The sequence below is a fragment of the Gossypium arboreum genome, chromosome 11 (genome assembly GCF_025698485.1).
Source record: "Gossypium arboreum isolate Shixiya-1 chromosome 11, ASM2569848v2, whole genome shotgun sequence".
Classification (NCBI taxonomy): Eukaryota; Viridiplantae; Streptophyta; class Magnoliopsida; order Malvales; family Malvaceae; genus Gossypium; species Gossypium arboreum.
Window position 1 is genome coordinate 118,760,210 of NC_069080.1, and position 12,625 is coordinate 118,772,834.

Here is a 12,625-nt window from a genome sequence, read left to right on the forward strand (position 1 = left end):
GACCGAGCTCGGTGAAAGCAAGATTTTCGGGTGGATTTGATTAGGGATGCCGAGCGAAAGTGAAAGTAATCCGTGAAAGTCTCAAGATAGCCTCCGATCGTCGAAGTCGTGACGCGGATCTGAAGCGTAAGGATATCGAGTATCGTGGGTGATAAAGTGTTTCTCAAGGTATCGCCTTGGAAAAAGATACTCGTGTTCGCCGTAAGGGCAAGTTGAGCCCGAGGTTCATAGGACCATATGAGATATCGAGCGAGTTGGTCCAAGGCATATCGCTTGATTTTGCCCCGAACTCAAAAGGTTCACGATGTCTTTCACGCTTCGATGCTTCGATGCTATAGATCCGATCCATCGCACGTGATTAGTCCATCAGAAATTGAAATTCAAGCTAATATGAGTTATGAGGAAGAACCGATTCGTATCCTATCACGAGAAGTGAAAGAGTTGCGAAACAAGCGGGTTCCGCTAGTGAAAGTGTTATGGCTCAAGCACGGGATAGAAGAAGCTACTTGGGAGACCGAGAACTCTATGAAAGAACGATATCCAAACCTATTTACCGGTAAGATTTTCGGGGATGAAAATTCCTTAAGAGGGGGAGAGTTGTGACAGCCCAAAATAGACCCTAGCCGGAATGTGGTTTCGGGACCACAAAACCGAGGCATAACAATAATTTAAAATTTATTTCGATGCCTATAATATGTGTGTATTCATGTATGACATTTTTTGATGATTGATTTAGTGTTATAAAGGTGAATTCCACTAGAAAGGACTTAGTAGTGAACTTTGAAAATACGATAGGGAAAGGGTGATGACTAATTAAAGCATGCATGCAAAATAATGGACTTGCATGTCAAATTCCCCTTTTACAAGTGATGGCCGCCATGACAAAGAGATATGGGTTAAACATGTCATGAAACATGTTTTGTTGGGCATTAGGGAGAAATAGTAAACAAATAGGCATGGGTAAGAAAAGAATGAAAAAAAAATGTGTGTGAGAGAGTAGCATACCCCATTGCCGTGCAACCAAGAAGAAAGAAAAACAAAAAAAAAAATTTGTTCATGCTTGCTCTCTCCCTTTTTGGCCAAAAATACTAAGAGGAAGAAGGGATTTTTGCTTCATTTCCTTTGTTTAGAAGAGATCTAGAAGGTGATTTGGCTAGATTTGCATCAAGAGTAAGGTATGTATGAGGTTGTGTTGGGAGTTTCATGCATGTTTTGGTTGCTAATTTGATGTGCATGTTAGCCATGGCTCAAATCTTTGTTATGCCATGGAAATGGCATTTGGCCAAAGTTGTTATGGTGATAAAGCCATTGCATGCTAAGTGTGAAGCTTGATGATGATGCATGCAATGATGGATTGTCTACTCATGAGTAAGATTTTGAGCTTTTTTTTTTTTTGTTTTATCATGATTGAAGTTGAAAAGGAGCATGATTGTCATATTCGGCCATGATGCATTCTTGAGCATGATTCATGCTTCTTGCATGTTAGTTAAAATTTGTGTTTTGGATGGCTATGGACACCTTGAAATTCGGCCATGCTCATATATGCATATATATGATTGCACATTATGTTTTGGTTATGAACTAAGTGATGAATATATTGGTTTAAAGAAGAAGATGTGGAAGAATGCTTGTGAAATTGCAAGCACAATTCGGCCTAGCACACATATAAGTGCTTGATGCTATATTATAAGTTTTGGGCCACAATGTGCAAAGCATTAATTAGTAAATTGCATGCTGTTTTTGTGAGGTATTAAGTGCAAAATTGACCTCAACATGTACATGAATATTCGCCTTGGGTAGCCTATTGAAGGCCTTAGCATTTCCTTGATGCTCGAATAAATTGTATTGAATTGCTTGATGTAGTATAAAATGTGCATGACCATTGTGTATTCAAGCTAAAGGGTGGCCATATGACCATTTAAACTCCTTGTCATATTCGCCATAAGCTAGCACAATGAGGTTTTAATAAATTGAATTTGTTTGAATTAGCTCAAGAGCTAAGAGGGCCACAATTGGACAAGGGAAGGAAAAGGTGATCGAATAGCCAAAAAGCCGTTCGACAACATCCGAGGTAAGTCCTCAAGAAGTGACCCTACTTGAATTGTGTGAAATAAAGTATGGATGTGTATTGATTATTGATTATGTATGCATGAGTATTTGAATTCTACCCGGCTAAGTCCCGAAGGCGAATATGCTTGTGACTATAATTGCGTTTGAGCCTTAGTAACGAAAATGAATTATGTATGTCCAATGATAATTGATGTATGTGTTCATGGAAATTGAATGATATCCGGCTAAACTCAAGACAATTATGCTGGAAATTATATCCGGTTAAGACCAAGGCAATTGTGCTAGTGGCTACATCCGGCTAAGACCAAGGCATTCGTGCGAGACATTCTATCCGGCTAAGACCAAGGCATTTGTGCACGTGATTATATCCGGTTATATTCAAGAATCTTGGGCTGGAGGTGAGTGTTGGTTGCTGTAATGAATTCAATTAGTACACTCGAAAAGCCCAAAGGATAAGGTACGTTATATGTGCATTGAAAGTCGACATGTTTGAGCAACATTCGCTCAATCGACTAATGAATTTCAGTTATTGAATTGATTGATATTTTGTGAAATTATATAATGATGAAGTGTGAAGTAAGAATGTGTATTAATGAAATGATGCATTTGGCTATGTGAATGTATTGCTGTAATTAGAGTTGATTATATTCCTTGAGACTTACTAAGCATAAAAAAATGCTTACCCGTTGCTTTGGCTCTCGTTTTCTAGATTTCGCTCAAGCAATCGGATTTGGGATCGTTGAAGTCAAGTCATCCACACTATCAAGCCTCCATTTTGGTATAAATTTTGGTTGAACTTGAGATGGCATGTATAGGACTACCCTTGTTTGTTAAATATGTTGTGATGTAAGTATGTACGGCCATGCGAAAATGGCTCGAAAAGGGAAACATGAACTTAGGATAATTGTGGTTTGTATGTATATATTTGGTGTCATGATGTGGCTATGGCTTGGAAATGGGAATGTTGGTCATATGATCAGCCATTGGCATGGTTAAAATGATCATATATGAACCTATGTATGGCAAGACTAGTTGGTACATGGAGACTACCAAATAGGTAAGACCTACCTTAAAAACAGATGCTGCCAGCTGCAGTGACGTGAATGTGAAAAATCACCAAAATTCGTAGGAATGGAATTAAATAGTGAATAAGCTATTTAAATGAACCTTGATGAGTCTATTTTCATATGGAAGAAACGAAATGGTCATAGGAGTTACATGTTAAGAGATATTAAAGCTATTGTGAGACAGGGCCAGAATGGTTTCTGGGTTCCCTGTCGCAACTTTAAAAAATTCACTATAAATTATACAAAAATAATTAGGACACATACCTTATATGTAAAGATTCCATTTTGAGTCTAGTTTCATTAGAAACAAACGTCACCAGCATTAAAGCTCTTTACAGAGAGATATTCAAGTTATACCACGCGAAGGTCAGAGCAGTCGATCCCTGTAACATGGGTGACTTTAACTAATAAACTGTACCAATTGGCCCAACCAAAAATTCTAGAAATAAATCCATGGATGGATATATGAGTCTAAATTTAGGGAAAATTTACGAAACCAGTTTCCGAGTTTTGAAACTCGAGATATGATTTTTAAGGCGACAGTGACGCAGTTTTCCAGCCTGACTGAAAATGTCAAATGGATGGGCAAAACAAGTGAACTTGGCTTGTTAACCCCTCGTGTCCGACACCGGCGATGGTCTCGGGTTCGGGGTGTTACAATCCTGGGATATCAAAACAAGAATTAAGAATACATAATTAAGAACAAGTTAAATATTTATCATACGATTCAGAAAATAATAACAAGATTCGTCTTAGGTTTCATTCCCCTTAGGTATTTAGGGGATTTAGTTCATAACTAAATAAGAAAACATCTCAGAAGAATAAAGAATACAAAACATAAAGAAAACCCAAAATTGAGGAGAGATCTTCAGTCTTGATGATGAATCCAGCTTCTGAGATGGATCAATCGGCTTCCTTGGGGTAATTCCTTACTCATCTTCTTCGTCTCCTTTTTTCTCCTCCTCTAGTGTGTATTTATAGGCTTCGAAATGCCTAGAAACCCTCAGAAGTGGCCTTTTCCAAATTGGACTTAACTTGGGCTCAGTAGGGACACGCCCGTGTGACACGCCCATGTGCGATTACTTTAGGCAGTGTTCGAGCCTGTTAGAATGGCACGACCGTGTTGTTTGCCCGTGTGAGGAGGTCCAGGCCGTGTTGATTTCACACTTTGGCTCATTTTCTCTGTTTTTTGGCCCGTTTCTCGTTCCTTTCACTCTCTTATGCTATCTAAGTATAAAACATGAAATTAAAGCATTAGGAGCATCGAATTCACCAATTCTAATGGAAAATCATCCATAAAATGCATTAAATATGGGGTAAAAATATGTATAATTTAAGGTTTATCACCTGTTGAGTTGAGTTGGTATGTTTCAAATGAAAAGTTTCGGTAATGCCTCAAACCCTATCCCAATGCCGGATACGAGTGAGGGGTGTTACATTATGAGTTATTGTTGATAGATAAACAAGTTTTGTAAAGAGATTTTGGTTGAAGATGTCAAATAAGGATTTATTTTTAAAATATGAAAATTATGAGGTGAATTGTGTGAAATAATGAAATGTATAGGCTGCTATGAACATAGATGAAATTTGGCTGGGATGGGTATGGATAAAATTGAATGAATTTGCATTTTATGAGCTAGGGACTAAATTGTAAAAAAGTTAAAATATTAGGGCTAAAAGTGTAAATTTGTAAAAATATGTATTTTGGGCTGAATTGAATTGAATGAATACTAAATAGACTGAATTTGATTATTTAGATCAAGTTAAAGCCTCATACGAATCTAGATCAAGGGAAAGATAAAGTTTTAGACTAGTCGTTCACATTTCGTCGTTTCTGTGGTCGAGGTAAGTTCGTAAGTTAATAAGTATTAAAGTAATTTTGTTTTAAATACTTTATTATCGCATTCTTAATGAATACAACTTTACAAAAATATTCGACGCAGATTTGGCGATGTATGAAATCTCGGTTGAACCTTAGGAATAGATAGGATACAAATGACATGTCATTAGGGATTATCGTGTTTTGGGTGCTGGTCCCGTACGTTCTACCGGTGGCTGAGCTTTTCGGCATGTGTTGCGGAAACTCATCAGCTTGTATGAGCAGCAGAATTGATAAACTATAATTTATACATATTTTTATCCCATGCTTAGCACATTTATGGATGATTTTTTCCTTAGATTTGCTGAATTCGATGCTCCTAATCCTTTAATTTCATGTTTCATACCTAGGTGAGCACAAAAGAGTGAAAGGAATGAGAAACGGGCCGAAAATAGAGAAAATGGGCCTACATGGGAAATCAACACGGCCTGGGCTTCCTTACACGGGCAGACTACACGGTTGAGTCTTTTTAGCAGAATCGAGCATGACTTATACGGGTAGATCACACGGCGGTGTCTATTTAACAGCCTTGAACACGGAAAGAAATCGCACACGGGCGTGTCCCTGTCAAGCCCAAGTTTAGTTCTACTCGAAGAAGGCCACTCTTGAGGGCTTTAAGGCATTCAAAAGTCTATTTAAACACCAGAAGAGGAACTTAGAAAACACACACGGAGTAGGAGGCAAGGAATTACTCGAAGAAAGCCGATTGATCCATCTTAGAAGCCAAATTCACCTTTAAGATTGAAGATCTCCCTTCAATTCCCTTCAAGAGTTCTTGGGTTTTCTTTATGTTTTGTTATCATTATTCTTTTGAGATGTTTTCTTTTATAAATATGAACTAAACCCCCTAAATACCTAAGGGGAATGAAACCTAAGATGGATCTTGTTATTATTTTCTGAATTTTATGATAAATATTTAACTTGTTCTTAATTATGTGTTCTTAATTCTTGCTTTAATATTCTAGGATATTGATTCAAGTATTGATGTACTTATTCAGAGGAGCAAAAGTCCCTGTCTAAGAGTAGATCTAGCATAATTGAGTGAAGTTGATTACACGCCTAGAGATAGGGCGACAAGATTTTGCCGAATTAGGGTGAAACCTAATAAGGGAACCCATAGATCGAGTTAATGCAGCAATAGGGAGTCAATTAGAAAGAGATTTTAGTTAATCAACCTGGGGTTAGACGTTGTTAGTCTCAAGAGAGATAATAATATAAATTAGGGATTTCTACGGATCAAGTCAAATGAATAAATCGTCTGATTTAGAGTTAAATAACAAGTGAAGTCCAGACATTCATAAATTATAAAACTTATCACAATTTGTTCACATCAAGTTTTTGGCACCGTTTCCGGGGAACTAAGATATTAGGAACACTTAATTTTTATTACTTTAGCCATTTTACTTTTATTGCAATTTAAATTTTTATTTTCCTTTCTAATTTTTCGTTTATTCACTTCTGACAGGTTTTTATAGTGTATGACTAGAAGAAACCTGTCAGGACCATTACTTTTTGATAGTGAGATCGATCGCATAGCTCGCAGAAACTGAAGAGAAATAAGGCGAAGCTTAAGATACACAGAGGAAGAGCAAGAGGATGAAATTCACACCATAACCGAGGAGATGGCTAAAAATCAAGAAAATCCACTACCTCCTGCGATTGCTGCTAATCCAGTAAATCAGAATCCTGCTCCGCGAACTGTTATGATTATGCTAAACCTACTTTAATAGGAAGTGAGTCAAGTATAGTTAGACCTGCTATTGCTGCAAATAATTTTGAACTGAAACCTCAATTCAAATGATACAACAGTTTGTTCAGTTTGACGGTTTGCAGGATAAGGATCCAAACAATCACTTGGCGAATTTCTTAGAGTTTTGCAACACTTTTAAGATCAATGGCATTTTTGATGATGTCATTCGCCTTCTGTTGTTTCCCTTTTCATTGAGGAACAAAGCTAAACAGTGGTTGAACTCGTTACCGCGAGGGTCAATCACTACTTGGGAACAAATGACCGAAAAATTTTTACTTAAATATTTTTCGCCGGGTAAAACGGCTAAGTTGAGGAATGATATCTCTTCTTTTGTGTAGATGAATCTAGAAACACTCTATGATGCATGGGAGAGATACAAGGATCTATTGAGAAGGTGCCCTCACCATGGGTTACCACTACGGCTACAGGTTCAAACATTTTACAACAGTGTGAACCCCTCAACAAGGCAACTTATTGATGCAGCTACTGGTGGGACTATCAATAACAAAACACCTGAAGTGGCTTACGAATTTATTGAAGAGATGTCACTGAATAATTATTAGTGGCAAGTCATGAGAACAAAACCGACAAAAGCAATGGTGTTTTCAACCTCGATACGATTACTATGCTACCTAACCAGGTAGAACTCGTAAATAAAAAGATTGATGGTTTGTGTGGTTCTACTCAAGTACATCCAGTGATGAGGTACGATTCAAATGGAGGAGGAGCATACACAGAATATCAACCCTTCAACCCTAGCATCTAGGAGGAACAAGTCCAATATATGGGTAACAATAACTCTAGACCTCAAAATAACCCATATAGTAACACATATAATGCAGGTTAGAGGAACCATCCTAACTTCTCGTGGGGTGGTTAAGGGAATCAAAGGCCACAACATCCTCCAGGTTTTAAACAACCACCTTACCAACAAGAAAAGAAGTCGAACCTTGAGGAGATGCTAACAAAGTTTATCTCGGTGTCAGAAACTCACTTTCAGAACACTGAAACAACACTTAAGAATCAACAAGCATCGATCCAAGGGCTCGAAAGTCAGATAGGACCACTCGCCAAACTAATTCATAAACTATCACAAGGTAGTTTGCCAAGTAATGTTGAATCTAATCTAAGGGAACAACTCAATGCGATTACCACTCAAGGCAAGGAAGGGTTAGTTGAACCGGAACCAGAACCAAGGCAAGGAATGGTGGTAAGTAAAGGTAAAGGTGAGCTAGTCCACAGTGAGCAACAACCGATAAGTAAAGAGTACAAACCACTGGTGTCATACCCCAATGCGACAAGGAAAGACCGTACAGATGAACAATTCGGTAAATTTCTTAAACTATTAAAGAAATTGCATATTAACTTACCGTTTATCGAAGCTCTTTCGCAGATGCCAAACGCAGTAAAATTTTTAAAGGAGCTTTTAGCAAATAAGAGGAAGTTTGATGAGGCGTCGCATGTGGAATTAAATGCAATTTGCTCAACCATACTACAGAATAAGCAGGCTAACAAATTAAAAGATCCAGGGATTTTTACGATTCCTTGTTTAATTGGTAGCTTAGATATTAATAATGCTTGGCTGATTTAAGGGCTAGCATCAATATCATGCCTTATAAAATGTTTAAAAAACTAGGTCTTGGGAAACCCAAACAAACTAGCATGAGCATTCAGTTAGCAAACAAAACAGTCAAATTTCCTAGGGGTATTATTGAAGATGTACTCGTTAAAATTGACAAATTCATATTCCCAGTTGATTTTGTTGTTCTAGACATAGAAAATGATAATGACGTGCCTTTAATTTTAGGAAGGTCCTTTTTAGCAACTGTTAGAACTATAACTGATGTTGGTACAGGTGAACTCACACTTCGTGTGGGTGAGGAAATAATCACTCTTCAAGCTCGTAATTCAAGTAACACATCAAATATCGAGGGTGATTGTATAAATCGTACTACTAATACTGATCATGAGGTGAAACCTTCTTTGCAGAAAACATGTTCAAAGAACACACCTGAGCCATGTTCGAGTAACGATAAAGGACCCATCTATGAAGAATGAAGGTCGAGGAACTAGATAAATGGCGGACACAGAAATCGAGATCACACGATAAACCAAAACCACGCCATAACGAGTTCAATATTTCACTAAATCAACTTAAGGTTGGATACAAAGTACTATTAGATGCAGCAGACCCTCGGATTGCCACCTCTGAACCTAATGGAGAAATCCCTCTTACAGTACTTAGCATTTTCCCATACGGCACAGTAGAGGTAATTTCTCCGAAATTCGGTACGCTCAAGGTAAATAGTACTCGTCTTAAACCTTATCTTGATAAAATTGATAGCAGGGATGAGGAGTGTAAACTCCTCGCACCACCATGACTATGCAACAGAGAGGTAAGTCGAGCTTAGACTATAAATAAGTGCTTCTCGGGAGGCAACCCGAGCACTAACGATGTTAACTTCTTTAAATTTTAGTTTTAACATTTAATTCACTATCTGAGTCACTGAACACAGGTTTTCCAGAACCACATGGCCAGGCACACGGGTGTGCCTTAGGCCGTGCCTATACCACAGAAGGCAACACGGCCGTAAAACAGGGTAAAATTTTTCCCCAACAAAGGAGTCAATAAATTGCCACGGCCGTGCGACATGGCCGTGGGTGAATCTGTCAAAACAACACGGGCGTGCTACACGCCCATGTCTACAGGCCATGGTTGAAACTGAGAAATTAACACGGGCGTGCGACACGCTCGTGCCCACCACTCGTGCTCGATATAGTGAAATTAACACTGGCGTGTGCATCCATACACGGGCCTGAGAGAAGCGAACAAAGCAGGACACGGCCGTGTGCACCAACACGGCCAAATAACACTGGCGTGGGCCGAATTTTTGACGCGTCCAAATTTGAAAATCATGAAACACACAGGCTAAAATAAGGGCACACAGGCGTGCCCCACGGCCGTGTGCCCTAATATCTATATAAACCCCTCACTATTCATCATCGCCTTCCCCAAAAGCCCTACCCTAGCCTCTGCAACTGATCGCGTGATTCGTAACAAGTAATAAATATTTATAATGAAGATCAAACCTAGACTAACTATTATCACGACGAAAAGGCAAGCGCACTTATCGAACAATAGTATAGTAATGGCAAGACCGGGATATCGTACCCAAAGGAACCAAAAGTACTAGTAATAACTATCTTTTTATTATTTAACCTAGAAATAAAGAGAGGTTGTTTATTAAACTAATTAACTAAACTAATTAAGTAATTAAACTAAAGCAAAGAGAAAACTTGGAAAAAGACTTGAAGAAAAGCAATTAATAAAGACGACACCCAAGGAGGAATCCACCTAGATTTCACTTGTTATCTAACTCTGAACCAGACGATTTATTCACTTGACTTGATCCGTGAAACTCCCTAACCTATATTATTATCTCTTTTGAGACTAATAGCGTCTAACCCTCAACTGAATTAATTGAAATCTCTTTCTTAATTAAAAACCCTAGGGAAGCAGTAAACCAATCTATGGACTCCCATATTAAGTTTCACCGTAATTCAAAAAATCTCGTAACCCTGTTTCTAGGCGTTCAATCAACTCTGCTTAATTATGCCAAATCTACTCTTAGACAGGGACTTTTGCTCCTCTGCATAAGCACATCAAATCATGAATTAATACCCGGAATATTAACTCAAGCATTAAGAACACATAATTAAGAACAAATCAAGTATTTATCATATAGTTCAGATAATAATAACAAGATCCATCATAGTTTTCAACCCCCTTAGGTATATAAGGGGTTTAGTTCATAATAAAATAAGAGTACATCTCAAAAGTATGAAAATAACAAAACATAAAGAAAACTCTAAAACCCCTGAAGGAATTTTGAGAGAGATATTCAGTCTTGGAGTAGCTCAGGATTTTGGGATGGATCGTCTGGCTTCCTTCAAGTGATTCTCGGTGTGCGGCTCTGTACTTCTAGAAAAGTTCTGGAGGAGACCCCCTATTAAGTCATACTTAGGGTGTTTATATAGGCTTTTGGATTGGCTTTCTTCCTCCCTAAGTATCATTTTCCGTGTAAAATACAACTTCGTAAAAAAGGGACATGCCTGTGTGCCACAACCATGTGACGTGATTGCCAGGCCGTGACTGATCCGTTAAATTGCACACAACCGTGTGGGTCAATGGCCAGGCCGTGTAAATTGTGAAAGCCTTGGTCGACACCCTCGAAAGACACGGGCGTGTGAGCTACTCATGTGGCAAGGCTTAGGCCGTGTCATCTTCTCGATTTGGTCTATTTTGTCCCTTTTTGGCTCGTTTTTGGCTCCTTTTGACTCTTGGTACTCTCCTGATTACAAAACATGAAATAACTGGGTTAAGAGCACCAAAATCCACAAATCTAGTAATAAACATCCATAAATATGCTAAGTATTTGGGGAAAAAATATGTATAATTTGGCGTTTATCAGCAACCTCTTCACACGCCCTCACCTCCACGCCCGTGGCCGGCCGACAGCACTCCTCGGACGACTAACTCTTCCCTCCACCAATAACTATTGCATTTTTCTATTCTTTCCTCCCTATTACCTTCATTTCTTTCTCTAATTTTATGCTATTTCTTTATTTATTTGGCTGATTTTTTATTAATATTCATAGTTCTAACTATAGTCATGCTTATGCTTGTTATTATTTTCTACTTTAGTCGATACATTATGCTACATTCATCCATTTTTCTCTTGTTTCCATGGATTTCATGCTTACCCACACCATATTACATATTATCAATCCCACATGCATTCAGTCACTAGGTATTCCATTTAGCACCATTCTCATGTTCTTATTATTACTAATGATTTGATATATCTTTCTATTAGGATTTAGTTACTTTTTTGTACATCTTCCCTTTTGCCTATGATGCCCATGAAGTATTCTTCTTCAATTTTAACATGCTTGCATACCTTTCAATGCTATTTTTGGGGGGTATTTCTATAACTTCATCTTACCATTGCAGATACCATGTCAAATCCACGTGGCAAGAAAACCTCCATCCCCACCTCGAATAAGAGTAAAGGAAAAGCATCATCATCGGTCCTACCGCGAAAATCAGGCATCCATTCCTCCAGTTTCCCACAGGACCACAAGAGGAACATTTTCAGATACTACGAGCCTGACCCCTAAGTGTGGGCTGCTACATTGATTGGGCAGCAATTGAAGAAATCCAATTGGCTGACGCGATCCGAGCCCTTCTGACGACTGACCCATGGGGCCTCTTTTTTGAGATCATCAAGCCGATGTACCTCAAGATCACACTCGAACTCTGCTCGACCTTTCACCTTCAAGTCGTCATGACAAAGTTCGATGATCCTGAAACAGTCCAATTCTGTTTAGATCGCCAGATGAGCGTACCTGAGTTCTGCGTCGCTTCGGGGATCTATACGAAGGAGTTCATGGATGATGATGATTTTGACACCCTCCATCGTCACATCCACTTTTCTCCCTCTAACTACTGGAGGGACCTCGTTCCTACTTCGGCCACCTATGACCCTAGTCGCTCCAAGGCATCAGCCCTCGCCCCATCCCTGAGGTACTTACACACTATCTTGGCCCACACCCCGACATGGTGGCGAGAGAGCACCGGCGTCATCAACATTCACTTCACCTACTTTTTATGGAGTATGGCGAATGGACACGTCTTCAACCTTGCCTATTTCAGTTCCCTCGTCATTCGCCATCAGACGGAGCGGCATAAGAAGGGAGTCATATCCATCAGCCCTTATGTGACTCGCCTGGTGCAGTATTTCGGCCTCCTCAACATGGCGGCGCAAATATCTTCCCTCACCCTTATTGGTCAGATGT

The 12,625-nt window shown here is 39.0% G+C and overlaps 1 non-coding gene across 1 annotated transcript; it reads right to left on the bottom strand.

Annotated features, from left to right (window-relative positions):
* Window positions 1–7,071: 7,071 nt before the first annotated feature.
* LOC128284661 (small nucleolar RNA R71) lies at window positions 7,072–7,178 on the bottom strand. Its single transcript, XR_008275083.1, has one exon. It is a non-coding gene; the product is annotated as a small nucleolar RNA R71 (small nucleolar RNA).
* Window positions 7,179–12,625: the final 5,447 nt, after the last annotated feature.